The 15,487-nt window shown below is 37.6% G+C and overlaps 1 protein-coding gene across 5 annotated transcripts in view; it reads left to right on the plus strand.

Annotated features, from left to right (window-relative positions):
* PDGFC (platelet derived growth factor C) overlaps positions 1-15,487 on the plus strand; it is a 209,893-nt gene that overhangs the window by 84,605 nt on the left and 109,801 nt on the right. The window lies entirely within an intron of this gene.

Consider the following 15,487-nt stretch of genomic DNA (forward strand, 5'->3'; position numbering starts at 1 on the left):
TTCAGCCTGGCCCAGACCTGCCTGTTATGGACTCTCTGTCCGTCTTCTCCCCCTATCCATACCCCATTGCTCTGCATTTCAAGTAAAATGCATATATCCATATCCATAGCCATATCCATATGTATGTGAAATATATATGTATATATACATACATATATTTGTACTTTTTTACATATTAAATGGATTATATAATTAGCTTATGACTTTACATGGAAAAATTCAGCCTGGAAAGTCTGCCTGCTTAATGTCCAGTCACAAAAATAATTGATAATTTTGCTTTGCGGATTTCTGGAGGCTTTGAGGGAACTATGTTTATGTCAGCATAGGAAGAAGAGCGTGTTATTTTTGAAAATCAAAACAGTAACTATCTGCATGTTTTACTCTGTAGCTAGAAATATCCATAAATCGTGTTTTGAAACATTGGTATTTAGAGTAATTGCCCTGTTGTTTGTACAGAGATTAAACGTAGGTTCTGATCAGCAGCTTTATCCTTTATTATTGATTTACTGTACTTTGGAGTAACACCCAGTTGTTGGGAACGGGGTGTTCAGTGCTCCTGGAGAATTCATTCTTGTTGTATTTGTCCCTATTGGACTTTACTAAGAGGAGGGATTTGAGTAAGTAAGTGATTTAAGAGAAAGCAGCAAGGGAGTGAAGTCTGCAATGCTTTGTTTTCTCAGCTTGGCTTTCGCTGCTCCTGCTTTACCTGTCTGGAGTTGGGTGATTCACTTTCGTGTTGGTAGTTGATTTTTATCTATCAATGTGACAGTAAGTCCTTCATAATAGCCCTAGTGAAGAGCACATAAATGATTAGTTGCTCTCACCAACAGTAGAGACTTTTCTTTAATATGATCCCCAAAGAGGGGTTGATTTAAGGATTAAATTGTGTTGTGATCTTCAAAGAGTACTAAAGGAAACCGCCAGAAAGAAAGAGAATGGGAAAAAAGGGGACTCATTTTTAAACATATTCTAGGCATAAAACATCCCATAAAGCACTGGTGTTATCTGAATTTACAGATGAAGTATCTGCTTCATGGAGATATTAGGTCAATTAGTCATGATCACATAGCTTGCAAAGGCTTGAGAAGCTTAAAAATCAGACATGTTTCTTCCACGTAGCACTTAACAAGATGTCAGGCACCATGTTCGTCTTTGGAGGAATGAGATGAATTAGACACACAGCTTCTTTGCAGGAGTAACTTCACGCAGAAAGTCGTTGTCTAACTGTGAAGTCTTGGTACTGTTAGTGCATTTTAGGTGGTATTGCAGGTGGATGTTATGTACCAGGTAAAAATCCTGGAGTAGTTAGAAGAAATGGACTCAGAGAAGTTATTTTATTGTTTTCTTTAAGATTTATTTATTTATTTGAAAGGCAGAGTTACAGAGAGGGAGAGGCAGAAAGAGAGAGAGAGAGAAGTCTTGCATCTGCTGGTTCACTCACCAATGGCCACAGCTGCACAGATCCAAAGCCAGGAGCTTCTTGGTCTCCCACTCAGATGCAGGGACCCAAGGACTTGGGCCATCTTCCACTGCATTCCCAACCCATAGCAGAGAGCTGAATCATAAGTGGAGCAGCCAGGACTCAAACCGGTGCCCATGTAGGATGCTGGCACTGTGGGCAGCTCCTCAGGGAAGTTTTTGAATGATAGATCAATGATTGTGCATTACTCCCTTGTGTACTGGGAGACTGTATGTGCGTGTGTGTGTGTGTGTGTGTATGTGCGTGCGTGTGTGTGTGTGTGTGTTTTAATGTATTTGAGAGGCAGAGAGACATGGAAAGAGAGACAGACAGAGAATGAGAGATCCCATCTGCTGGGTCACTCCTAAAACGTCCACAATGGGTAGGGCAGACCAAGCCAAAGCCTGGAGCTAGGAACTCAACCCAGGTCTCATCTGAGAGTGCTAGGAATCCATTTATCCATCACCACTGCCTCGGGTCTGCATTAGCAGGAAGCTGGTGTTAGGATCCAGAGGTGAGGAGCAATCTAGGCACTGTTAGGCCAAACACCCACCCCCTTTCAACAAAGGAATAATATGCTTGGATAACTGACTTGTTAGTTAATCACTTTTCTGGTGAATTATATCTCTGGTGTAATGCAGGCTGCCATATTTTGGTTGCAAGCCACTTTGGCAAAGTATTTTATTTACTCTAAACACAAAATGGTTGGATTTTACTGGAATGTATTGCTTTTTGCTCACATTCTGCCCAACGAAGTTAGTTGTACCTCCCCTCCCCGTTCTAAATGCCTGATCTAAGTTACATGTACCCATCTGTCTGTCCCACCACAGCACCTGTTTACTGATTCCCCAAGTATTTGTTAGGTGCTTTCCATGTTCAAGGCCCTCGGGAGTGACCTGAGGTAGAGAATTTACCTTCTACCTGGGAAGGGATATGAAATACAACTAATTTAATTGAAATCATTGTATGTGTTATGGTACAGCATTCTTGGAGAGCATATTACCAAGGGACTGTCCCACTGTGATAGATGAGGGAGACAATATTTGTGTTGCAAGCTGTAGGGCAAGTGGAATTAACCAAGAAAAAGCACTTGGGATGCAGGTTCTGGGTGGAGGGTTGGGAGTTGGCTGGGGATCCCCATAGGGAGATCTTAGTAGAGGAAACATACTTCATTTTGGTCCCCTTTGTCTTTTCTGAATTTCCTACTACTTTAGTGTCTGTGCAAGTCATTCAGATTTTAATTTTAATATTATGCTATTTTTTATTACCTCCTCATTCTGTATTCCTAGAATATGGGAGTTTTATGTTTTTACCACCACAATGTCTTGAACAGTGCTTTGCAGAGAGCATTTGCTAAGTGATCTTCGATTTAGTATACTACTAGATTTTTGCAACATTTGGAACAGAGGCAAGAAAGAAGAAATGATTTTTATAAAAATAACTAACACAGGCATTGCTTATCCTATTATAATTTCATAACTGACTTGGAATTATGTAGTTATGGTCACTTGAGTATGTCACTTAAAATTTGTCATCAGTAATTTCTAGATTAAAGAAGAGCAGTGTTGAAAATCAACCTATTTGCTCATATGCAGTACTTAGGTATGAAGAAGCTATGTCATTACTAGGAGATATTGAAATTATTAACTAGAGATGTTTAGATTAACAAGCCACTCTTAGATTATGCATTGTTTTGACTTTATTTCCACCATTTCTTACTTTCAGTCAAATTTGTAAATGGAAAGCTCAGAATAACACATTAGCTGTTTGGTTAGATTCACCAGGTCATTTGATTACTTGTTTATTTTTGGTTTTATTTATTCATTTTTTTGTTCTGCAGTCATTGCCAGGAAACTATTTTAAAATTTGATCCTTTTTAGGCCTTTTCATCTCTAAATTCTCTAGATTTGTTCTATATCCTGCCTTTCGTTTCTGTGTTGTGCTAATATTTGCAAGGGGTTTCTTGTGCACTTCCCGTCCTAAGCGGATTAAAAGCCCTATGTAGGCATTTACTTAAGAGACACTGCAGCCGCTGCTAGAAAGTGAGCGTTCATAGGAAGGCATGCCCAGCTTAGGGTTTACTTCCCCACACTGTGTTTTCCTGCATCAGACCCTGTGCATCAAACAGCTCCTGCTTTGTGGACCGTCCTTCTGTTTACTTACAGGATGGTCCCTTCACCTTAACTTTCAGTGTTTCGGACCATTCAGCATTCATTGTTTTCTTTTATGCTCTCACCTTTAAATTTTCCTTTAGGAGTTTCTTAGTGAAACCTTCTCATAGCATGGATTTTCGGTCATGTAATTACTTCATGACATAATACACAAATAAATTATAATAAAATTGGGTTAAATTTGGAAAATTGTGTGAGCCTGTTGTGGCATGAACGTCAGCTGTTACCCTCAGGAAGTGGCTCTGCATCTTCATGGTGTTTTCCCATCAACTCTAAGAACTGAGCGCTCCTTTGAAGCACTCATACCCTGTGCCAATTGTTTTGTTAAAAATTTGGGTTAATAAGCAGTAGAAGCAACTTTGTAACACCAGTTTATTTGTAGATGAGGAGGATAAAAGCTGTGCAGGTACAGTAAGAATAACACCTTGTTCAAGAACAAGATGGGAAAGAGCTCATTTCACAGCGTAGCCATACCCAGAAGTAAACTTTCTTAGGAACAGAAGATAATCACTCATAATACGCTTGTATTTCAGCTGAAGACGTAAGAAAGAAATATTTCATTAAGCTCCCTTTGGCCTTGTGGTTTTATAACACTGAAATATTGTCTCTTCTGAAACATTTTGAGCTTTATTTCTAATGAAATTCCTTTGGATGAGATATGTGGGCAAGAGGTTCAAGGAGAGGGAAAGGAAATGCTATTAAGTCAAAATAAGACACAAAGAAAAAATACTTGTTAAAGATAAAATGTTAGGACTGGTGCTGTGGCGCAGAGGGTTAAAGCCCTGGCCTGCAGTACTGGCATCCCATATGGGAGCTGGTTCAAATCCCTGCTGTTCCACTCCCCATCCAGTTCTCTGCTGTGGCCTGAGAAAGCGTAGAAGATGACCCAAGTTCTTGGGCTTCTGCACACCCGTGGGAGACCCGGAAGAAGCTCCTGGCTCTTGGCTTCCGATCAGCTCAGCTCTGACCATTGCGGTCATTTGGGGAATGAACCCGCGGATGGAAGACCTCTTTCTCTCTCTCTCTCTCTGGCTCTACTTCTCTCTGTAACTCTGTCCTTCGAATAAATAAAATAAATATTTAAAAAATTAAGGTAATATGTATGTAAAAGGAAGTGAAAGGAAGAAGAAATGGGGTGACCTTGGAGTAGAGAAGTGAGTCAATCATTTTTGTCTAGTAGACTCTCCTGTTATTGCTGGCTCTGGTCTATTATCTTGGTTTTCTTTGGTGTATCTTAATGGATAAGAGGTTATAAAGTCATAAAACTGCTAAGACAGTGTGATTACTTGCATAGTTACATTTAAGCATATCATTAGGTAAATATAAATGTGTTAATTTAACAAATATGTATTGGCAGTGTGTGGGTTTTATACTATTCCAGTTGCTGGAGATGTAGCAGCACACAGGCAGGAGGACAGTACAGTATTCTTATGTCTCCTAACACAATTTGACAGTGCAGAGTGCAACAGGTAACTTACTGGAAGGTTATCACTACGTTCCTGAATCTGTATGTAGGAAGAACATGAAATTTGTATACCTTAAATAAAATTTAAAAAATAAAAATAAAATGATCTCCTTGCAAGCAAGGAAAAAATAAAATGATTTTTAAATGTTAATCAATGAGAGTCTGGGATTCCCAAGGAAGGAAAAGCCAAAAATAAATTCCCATTCAAATAAAAAAAAAAAAAGGTAAACTTAAAGCAATACGAAGAAGATGTATGATAAACATAGTGAAGAAAAGATCCCATTCACAAAAATTACAAAATTTTTACCTTTTAATTTACCTAAAAAGAAGTATACGAGATCATTTAAAACTTACTGGGATATTTTTTGGAGAACTGATAAAGGATATGGATATAACATATATGAGGGTAGTCTCTTGGTTTGGAGTGAGGGAATTACAAATTATGCGATTTTAACATTTTATATTTTGGGAGCTGCCACAGCGGTTACTTTTTCTAGCACTCCTCTCTTTCTACCCCATATTCTTGGATGTGGCTTTAGGATTTCTCCCGAATCTGCAATTGGCGATTTCCAGTTGACCTAAGGAGACCCCGTGGATTGTCATTGCTCATTGATTTGGAAGAGAGTTCTGACTATTGCTGCAGATTAAAGAGCTAGTGATTATGAAAGTTAAATTCATTTAAATCCAAGGAGTACCTATGATCACGTAGGGTTGAGATTTTAGAAAATTGAGCACAGTATCTTTAAGAAAGAACTTCAGTTTAAAAGGGTACAGTTCTGTAGTTATTTTACATAAAAAGTACAAAGTGGTATCATACTAAATAAAATGACAGATCCATCACTGTCATATTTTCCTGTTGGTGGTTCATTGATAGAAAACAATTACAAATCAGTCTCTGAAAATTGCTTACTTTCTTAGTCACAAGAAAAGCAAATGGTATGCTTTGCTTTTGGGTAGATTTGCTTTTATGTACCAGTTTTTTTTTTCCCCTTGAGTATTTTTGTTCATGGTAAAGCATCATTGGTTTTCTCTACCACATGTCCTTGACCCAACATTTGCTGTTTACCATGAGAATTCTTAAGAAGAAATGTTTGCACAGAGCTCATTTTAGAACTTTTTATTTTCTCAGCACTGAGATTTTATTTGTCTTTGAAGAGACCTGTGAAAGATTTAGTTTCCAGCTTAACAGTTTTGCATTATAAAATATTTTACTTCAAGTTCTTATATGCATTAGTTTTTTTTTCTGTTGTAGATATTATTGTCCCTAAAATTTCAAGATGCGGATTATTCCTAGTAGTTAATGTATTTTTTTGTGAAACTTATTTTGTTAAGTTTCATGTCTGGTTTTATTTAACCAATTTTTTAAGTGGAAAAGATGAGAGTAAGGTGGTTTCTCATTCAGCATTTCTTCAGTAAGCTTGTTAATGTTTCTGATATATACAGATTCAAATAACTTAATTATAATAGTCATATTTTGAGTCATCTTTGTCTAATTTGGGAAAATATACCTTGCCTAATATCAAACATGTCATTTTGTATTTTTCTTCTGAATATTTTATTTTAAGGTTTATTTTTATTTATTTGAAAGGCAGAGTTACGGAGAGAAAGAGAAAGAGAGAAAAAGAGAGAGGAATACAGTGAGAAAGAGACAGACCTTCCATCTGCTGGTTTATTCACAAATGGCTGCAGTTGCCATGGCCAGGCCAGGCAAAAGCGAGGAGCTAGAGCTGCATTCAGGTCTCCCATGTGCATGACAGGGGCCCAGGTTCTTGGACCATCTTCTGCTGCTATTTCAGGCACATTAGCAGGGAGCTGAATTGAAAGTGGAGCAGCTGGAATTCACACTAGTGTACTGGTTTGGGATGCTGGAATTGCAAGTGGTGGCTAAACCTACTGCACCACAATGCTAGGCCCTCTCTTGAATATTTAAAAAATATTTGTGTTTATGTTCTGAGTTATGTTTAATTTCATTTATTTTCCAATATGGACAGTCAGTGTCATTGAATAAAATGATTTGGCGTTTTTTTACTTGAATCTATCATCTTTCATATTTTTCTGTTACATACATACATGTATGCAAATTCATATTATTAGGACTAAGACAATTCTATATGTATTTGAGGTTTAAACATTTTACTTTCTGTAATTCTGTTTAATGTAGAAAAATATTGAAACTAGCTATGGCCATGTGTTAGTGGACAACAAAAGAGGCAAAGAAGTTAACATATGAGTCACAGGTGCTTTTGTTGATTATTTTTTGATTCTGTAAGCCTTCTCTGGGTGACTTGCTGCTCTTAAGGTAACCACAGAGTGTGGGAGAATTGATAGATAAGTGCACTTGTCCTTGACCATGATATTAGCACAGTAGCTCTTTGTATGTACTTTCACCAGCAAGACCATTACCAAACATCACCAACTCCTGAAACCAAAGAAATGTTGAACATTATGCATGTGGAGATATTACATATAGTTTTAAAAGTCATCCAGTTCTGGAGGAAGAAGGGTCAGCTGCAAAATGCTGTGAGTCCTTTAGTTCAAATAGATGGCACAGGTTAGTGTTGAACAGTGAGCCAAGGTTCATTTGTAGCAGTCTGGCTCCATGGTGTGTTGCCTTAACTCAGTAGTCATTTGATGAGTATTTATAGACTGAACTCGTTATACATAATTCTGAAATCTAATTCTACTTGGAACATGTTCCATATTTTACTAAAACATTCAGCTTGATATGCATGTTAAAGTGTTATTCTCTTCTAATTTTTTTTAGGTTTATCCATCTATTAGTACTTTATTTATTAATTTATTTAAGGGGCAGAGAGAAACTTCAAACCTACTTGTCTCATCCCCAAATGCCCGGAACAGCCCCTGTATATGATTGAAGCATGGAGTTGGGAACTCAGTCTGGGTCTGCATGTGGGTGTCAGGGACTGAACCATTTGAGTCATTATCTGCTGTCTCCCAAGGTGTGCAAGAAGTAGTAAGATGGAATCAGGAACAGAATTGGAACTTGAATCCAGGCATGCTGATATAGGATGTGTGTTTCCCAAGTGATGTCTGTCTTACTAAGCTAAACACCCATTCTAAAATATGTTATTCTAGATTGCAATGCCAAACTTATGGCTGAAAAAGTATTTTAAAAATTACAATTTAAGGGGCCAGCACTGTGGCATAGTAGGCTAAGATCCTGCCTGCAGTGCCCACATCCAATATGGGCTCCGATTCTAGTCCTGGCTGCTCCTCTTCCAATCCAGTTCTCTGCTATGGCATGGAAAGCAGTGGAAGATGGCCCAAGTGCTTGGGCCCCTGCACCCACATGGGAGAATTGAAAGAAGCTCCTGGCTTCGGATCGGCCCAGCTCCAGCCATTGTGGCCATTTGGAGAATGAACCAGTGGATGGAAGAATTTTGTGTGTCCCTCTCTTTGTCTGTAACTCTACCTCTCAAATAAGTAAATTAAATCTTTAAAAATTATAATTTAATACCCTTCCAAGGGCTTTAATATACTGGATTTTTTATACTGCAATACACTGTTATACTTTTTAAGTAGCAGAGGTAACTGAAAAATAATAAGACAAACTCAGTTATTGGTTGTCTTTTCCATCCCACTTAACACTCTTCATCCAGTAACAGGTAGAGAAGTGATAGCATTGAATGAGCCAGGATAAAAGGAGGAGTGAAGATATACTCACTGGACACTTTTATATGCTAAGTTTACTCTAGTCGCCTTACTAATGGACCATAGGAGAGAACTTACATACAGTTCTCAAGGCAAAACTGTTTCGGTTACTAATACTGACAGAAAGATTCATTTTGGACAGGCAGAGTGGACAGTGAGAGAGAGAGAGACAGAGAGAAAGGTCTTCCTTTTTTCCGTTGGTTCACCCCTCAATGGCCGCTGCGACTGGCACACCGCACTGATCTGAAGCCAGGAGCCAGGTGCTTCTCCTGGTCTCCCATGGGGTGCAGGGCCCAAGCACTTGGGCCATCCTCCACTGCACTCCCGGGCCACAGCAGAGAGCTGTATTGGAAGAGGAGCAACCGGGACAGAATCCGGCACCCCTACCGGGACTAGAACCCGGTGTGCCGGCGCCGCAGGCGGAGGATTAGCCTAGTGAGCCGCAGCACCGGCCTTCCATAGTCTTTTCAAAGGCCCCTCTTACTTAGTACTGTTACTTTTGAAAATGTTCCTTAGTATCCTTTTATTAAAAAAAAAAAAAAAGTCTGGTAATGTTATTCAAAGGATACAAATTTTCAGATGTGCAAGTTAAACAAATTCTGGGGATCTGGTGTAGAGCCTAGGGACAGTGAAATGATAATAATAATGTATTGTGTAGTTGATATTTGCTAGGAGAAAAGATCTTAAATCTATATAGAGTTGATGTTTATATTAATTTAGAAAAGAAATTTGGTGAAGGACTTTGATTCTATTGTTAAAAGTTTTATTTAAGAACCACAAAATAGGGGTGAGTGGTACAGTGATTAAAGATACTGCTTGGAATGCCTGCAACCCATGGCGGAGTGTCTGGGTTTGAGTCTTGACTCTGCTTCCTGTTCTGGCCTCCTGCTAATGCACACCCTGGTAGGCAGCAGGTGATGGCTTAAGAATTTGTATCTGCCACCCGTTTTCTCCCTGGTCCAGACTTGGCTGTTGCTGGCCTTTGGAAAATAAACAAGTGGATGGAATCTGTTTGTCTTCCTGCCTCTTTCTATTGGCTTTTCAAATAAATTGAAAATAATTGAATAAAAATTTAGAAGTAAGAAGCAAAGAATAACATATATAGTCTATATGTTAACTGCTTTTAGACCTGAAGATTTTTTTTTGCTGTTAAAAGAGGAAAACTTGTAATGTTGCCTTGAATATCTTCTCAAAATGTAACGCTAACAACTCAGCCAAAAAAGGACCAAGATCAAATTAAATCTGTTTTATGCTACCTGAGCTCGCTCACAAGAAACCAGTGGTCATTTTACAATATATGAACTCCTGCCACTCTCCCTAAAGGAGCTGTTCATGGAGGCCAGAGGGAAAAAGCAGCTTTGACATCAGTTCGTGCCTGCATTTGTAGCATCTTTCCCAGTGAGGCGCCAGCTTGTTCTCTCTGTTCCTGATGTGTTGGTATAGCTTGGAGTTTTCTCCCGGCAGACTGTGGATGATAATGTCCCCTGCTATAAATACTGCTGCAGGAAGGTCATGGGATTGCCTAACAGCTAGCTCACTGGGGTGCTCAATCGTTGGTTATTGCTATTGTCATCAGCACTGAGAAACTACCGAATAAATCACTGTTCTTGAAATGTAGTACAACTGATTTATGTACTGTAGTCTTTTATATAAATATTTCTTGATAACAGTCTTTTAAACTTCTTGAGTAAAGTTAATATTTTTTAAATGAATGAATATAAAGAAGTCTTAGATTATTATAAATTATGCATTGAAGATACACTATTCCAGACAGTATATCAAATGTATTTATGAAGTTGTGTTAGAGGTGTTGAAATGTTATTATTTTTATATAAAAGGCATACTACACTTACTGTGTGGATACGTGTGTGTGTGTATCTGTGTGTGTTTCCAAATGCCATTTAGCCCTTCTGATCCTGGAATGAAAAACTGGTCATTTGATTTCACTTTATAATGACAATTTTTTTTTGGAGAAATTGCTTTTTAAATTACTCATTTATAAAAGGATCAGTGGTTTCTGGAAGTTGAGTGAATACTCAGAAATTGGGTTCTCCTTTGTGAGAACTGTGTTGAGTATTTATTTAGGTACATAATTGTCTTGTTTGAGCAGCAGTACCTTTTCATCAGATTCTCAAACTTTCTTAAGCCATTGATTTAAATGCCTATAAAAGTAGCTTTTGTTTTATAAATATCTGGTTCAGAAGTTTAACATGCATAGGAATTCTAAAGGCTCATTTTAAAAATGGAACAATTATAAAAGTCCAGAGAATTAGTAGACATTATTTAATAAATCATGCTAAGGTTTGTCTTTGTCTCAGAAACTTCCTGCATTATTATGTTCTTTTAATTACATTGTTGCACACTGGTAAATTGTCATAACATTTCTAATACAATATTCCTTCATTTGCCACAGATACTCACAATCAGTTTTATACTTGACATCTGGGACAGGAAAATAAAGGAATATAGTTGTCTCAGACTAGTTTTGATCTTGGATTTCTGGCAAAGAAGGGCATTGTGAAGAGGCAAAGTCTCAAATTTGCCATTGGATTAGTGTGATCTGAATGTTTCCCAAGTCTTGTGAAGAGAATAGGGGTCTTATTTTTAAAGAAAATACTTGACTTTTGCAGTCAAGTGAAAAAAAGAATCATCCTTCTCTGAAAATGATGATCTTTTGATGGAATTGTGCAGTTGTTGAACGTTTTACTTTGGATATCTCAACTATCATGGTGAAGTAATTTCAAATGTGAATTAAATACAGTTGTACTCCATAGAACAGATGATGCCAATACAATGGGTTTCTGGTGTCTTTTCATATAGCCTGTGGGATCTTAGTCAATTGTTCTTAAGCCAGTGACACAGGAAGCAATGGTAGCCTGGAAATCCACCCAAATTCCATCCTTCTAAACTACCTTTTTTTTTTTTTTTGTAAATATGTTTGCAGGTGAAATATAGACTTTTCTCTGGAAAGTCAGAGAATCAGTAAATATTTATTGAGTGCTTATTTTGTGTGAGGCCATGTGCTGTGCATTGGGGGGCCCCAATAGTAAAACAAAACATTGTCAACACTAAACAAAACAAAAACCTAGGCAAAATCTACGTCTCTAGACTTTGTTCATGAAATTACACATGGATATTTTAAAAATGAAATAAATAATATACCTGTGAAAATTTTTAAATATTTATTTATTTATTTATTTGAAAGATGGAGTCTCACACACACACACACACATACACACACACAAACACACACACACACAGAGAGAGAGAGAAAGAGAGAGACTTTCCATATGATGGTTCACTTTTCAAACGGCTGAAACAGCAAGGACTGGGCCAGGCAGAAGCTAGGCGACTGAAATCCATCTGGGTCTCCCACATGGATGCAGGGCCCCCAGGACTTGGGCCATTTTCCATTACTTTCCCAGGCATGTTAGCAAGGAGCTGCATTGGAAGTGTAACAGTGGGGACTAGAACCTGTGCCCACATGGGATTCCAGTATCACAGGCAGCCCCTTAACCTGCTGTGTCACAACGCTGGCCCTGTGTGTGAGATTTGGATTCACTGTGAAAGTTACAAGTGTTTTTAGTTTAGTATTTATTTTTACATATTTTTTAAATTGTAATCATGTAACACATTTTAAATGATTTTTTGAATAATCTCTGAATTAATATGGGATTCACCACTTTTTAAGAAATACCAAGCTCTGGAAAAAATTTTATAATTAGAAGTAGAATTAATGTACACCCTATTGATTTAAGCAGTGGAATGGAACCCGAACCAAGCAAATTACTAATATTTTATTCTTTATTATTTTTTTATTATTTATTTATTTATTCTTGACAGGCAGAGTGGACAGTGAGAGAGAGAGAGAGACAGAGAGAAAGGTCTTCCTTTACCGTTGGTTCACCCTCCAATGGCTGCCGCAGCCGGCGCATAGCGCCTATCCGAAGGCAGGAGCCAGGTGCTTCTCCTGGTCTCCCATGGGGTGCAGGGCCCAAGTACTTGGGCCATCCTCCACTGCACTCCCTGGCCACAGCAGAGAGCTGGCCTGGAAGCGGGGCAACCGGGACAAAATCGGGCGCCCCGACCGGGACTAGAACCCGGTGTGCTGGCGTCGCAAGGTGGAGGATTAGCCTAGTGAGCCGTGGCGCCGGCCGCAAATCACTAATATTTTACAAGCAAAGTTTCTTGCTTCATTAGTAGTATTATAAACACCTTACACATAATCCATTAAAATCAATTAAACAGAAAAAGTTATTGTTTTTGTTGTTGTTTTAACATATCATTAAAGTACTATAAATGCAATGGATATTACCAAGTTTCTGAAAGCAAAAAGGGAAATTATAATTTGTGTGCTATGTTGACCTAGAAAAAAAATCGGAAAACATAAGAATAAGCACAAAGATTTCCAGACTGAATCCCAGAACAGTTCAAAGAGAACAATGTTTGGATTCAGGAGATTTGGATTAAAAGTTCGCAGTCACTTGTCACTGGGATACCGCATGTCCAGCTTTCTGGGAGCAGTCATATTTTGTTCTGATGCTCTGACACAATTAATGTGATCAGCCTTCGCATACTTAAAATTATATTGGCTTGGTAAAATTCAGTGAAGCACTATCTATAAAAGTATATACTGAATGATATGACATCCACCACAATTTTTATGCTTTTTCTCTATGTTAACTACCACAAATAGAGAAGACATCTGATGTTTGTGTTTTGGGGTCTGGCTTATTTCAATTAGTATATACTTATAAGTAGTACTTCACTAAATCATACCATGCAAATGACCATATGCTATTATTTCACCTGTTTAAAAAAAAGGAAACAGAGCAAATAGTGAGGACTCTGGGGAAAGTAGTAATGCTTTGCTTTTAATCTGGCATTGGTTATGAGTGAGATAAAATATAAAAAAATCATTTATATGTACACCTTTGTATACTTTTGGTATGTATACTGTATTTCAATAAAATGCTTAAAATGTAAACATGGTAATAAAGCATACTGTAATCAAAACACAAAAATAATATATTGTTTTGCACAAGAAATGATATGATCATCCAACCTATGCTGACAGCCAACTGTTTTCACAAGAGCAAAGTGCATGATTCTTTTTTAAATTTATAAACAGTTATTTGAAATGCAGGGAGACACAGAGAAAGAGAGAGAGGAAGAGAGAGAGAGATGACTTCTAGCCACTGTTCCACTCCTAAAATGCCTGCAGTAGCTGTGGCTGATCTAGGCCAGTCAGGCACCTGGAACTCAATTCAGGTCTCCCTTGTGAGTGGCAGAGACTCAAGACTTGAACCATCATCTGTTGTCTCTCGGGATGTGCATTAGCTAAAAGCTGGAATTGGAAGCAGAGCCAGTACTCAAACCTAGGCCCTCTGATAAGGGATTCATGTGCTCCAAATAACATTTTAACCTCTGCAACAAGCACCCGTACCACATTTAGTTTTTATGTTTGTTATGGTAGCTGAAAAACACTTTTTTAAAAGAAAATATTTTATAATCTAAAATTTGTATAAGAGCTATAAATAGATTGGCAAATACTGGTTTATTCATTTGCACAGAGTGATTGAGGCGGCTTTTTAAAAGACAATAGTTTTATTTGTCATTATTGAACAAATTGATATTGCTTTTTCTTGATTTGTTGTATATTGCCTATTTTCCCAACATATGTTATTCTGAAATCAAGTCATAAGCCACACTACAAGGCATATTGACACTTGGACTTTGCCTGTGATAAAGATAAGGAATATATTCCATTTAATTAAAATTCAGTGAGAACAATTATTGCATAATTTTAAAAATTATTTCATGTTGCCATAACAGTTCAGTGTTGAATGTTCTTCAGTTTCATTCTTTATCATCTTCAAAAGGTACATGCACATCCTTCTTTTAGCTTTTGAAAATGTTAATATTTCATTATTTTCGTAAGCCTTCATCAGCAATCATAAATTTTCTTGCTGCTCCCTATGGATTGATCAGATGTGTGTAGCTCTCAAGCTAAACCCTTTCCATGCAGCCCTGTCCTGAATCGTGCTGTATTTTAGATGAACCACTTCATCTGCACAAAAGGGCTGCGTCTTAGCCTTTTTAATTTCTTCCTGGAAAGGTGTTGGAGGATTTGTATTAAGCTGAATCAAAAGAAAGCAAAATCAGTTTTTAACAGTAGCAAATGAATTTCTAACTGCAAAATCCCTTTAACAAAAGGAAGAAGAAATTAATTCTGCCTAAATCCGAGAAGCCTTTAACAAACCATCAGAAGGACTACAGAAACTTGGCAAACAAGAGTCAGCTCAGACTCTTTAAAAGAACTTTAAAAGTGGAGTTTATGGGACAAGATATTATGAGACGATAAGTACTACTTCGTGGGGTTATGAAAACATAAAGTAGATATTGATGAAAGTATCTGGCCAGTAGCCTGCAATTTTTAGTAGGTATACAATAGATATTAGCTGAGTGAATGAGCAAGATCTGGGAAGAATGAACCGTCAAGGGGATCTCTATCCTACCAAATAATGCTCTTTCTTTTATTTTTTTCTATGCCAGCCAAGACTCTCTCCCTTAAAGACTAAAACAAATGATCATGAATAAAAGTTCATTTGACTGACTCAGATAATCATTTTTATAATCTTCATGTGTCTATTCAATCACTCAATTTTTTTTTTTACTTCCAAAATCTGAAATTGAATATTCTGAACCAGCTAGATTAGG

Source organism: Oryctolagus cuniculus, chromosome 8, assembly GCF_051225735.1.
Source record: "Oryctolagus cuniculus isolate XC-2025 breed Fujian yellow rabbit chromosome 8, ASM5122573v1, whole genome shotgun sequence".
Classification (NCBI taxonomy): domain Eukaryota; kingdom Metazoa; phylum Chordata; class Mammalia; order Lagomorpha; family Leporidae; genus Oryctolagus; species Oryctolagus cuniculus.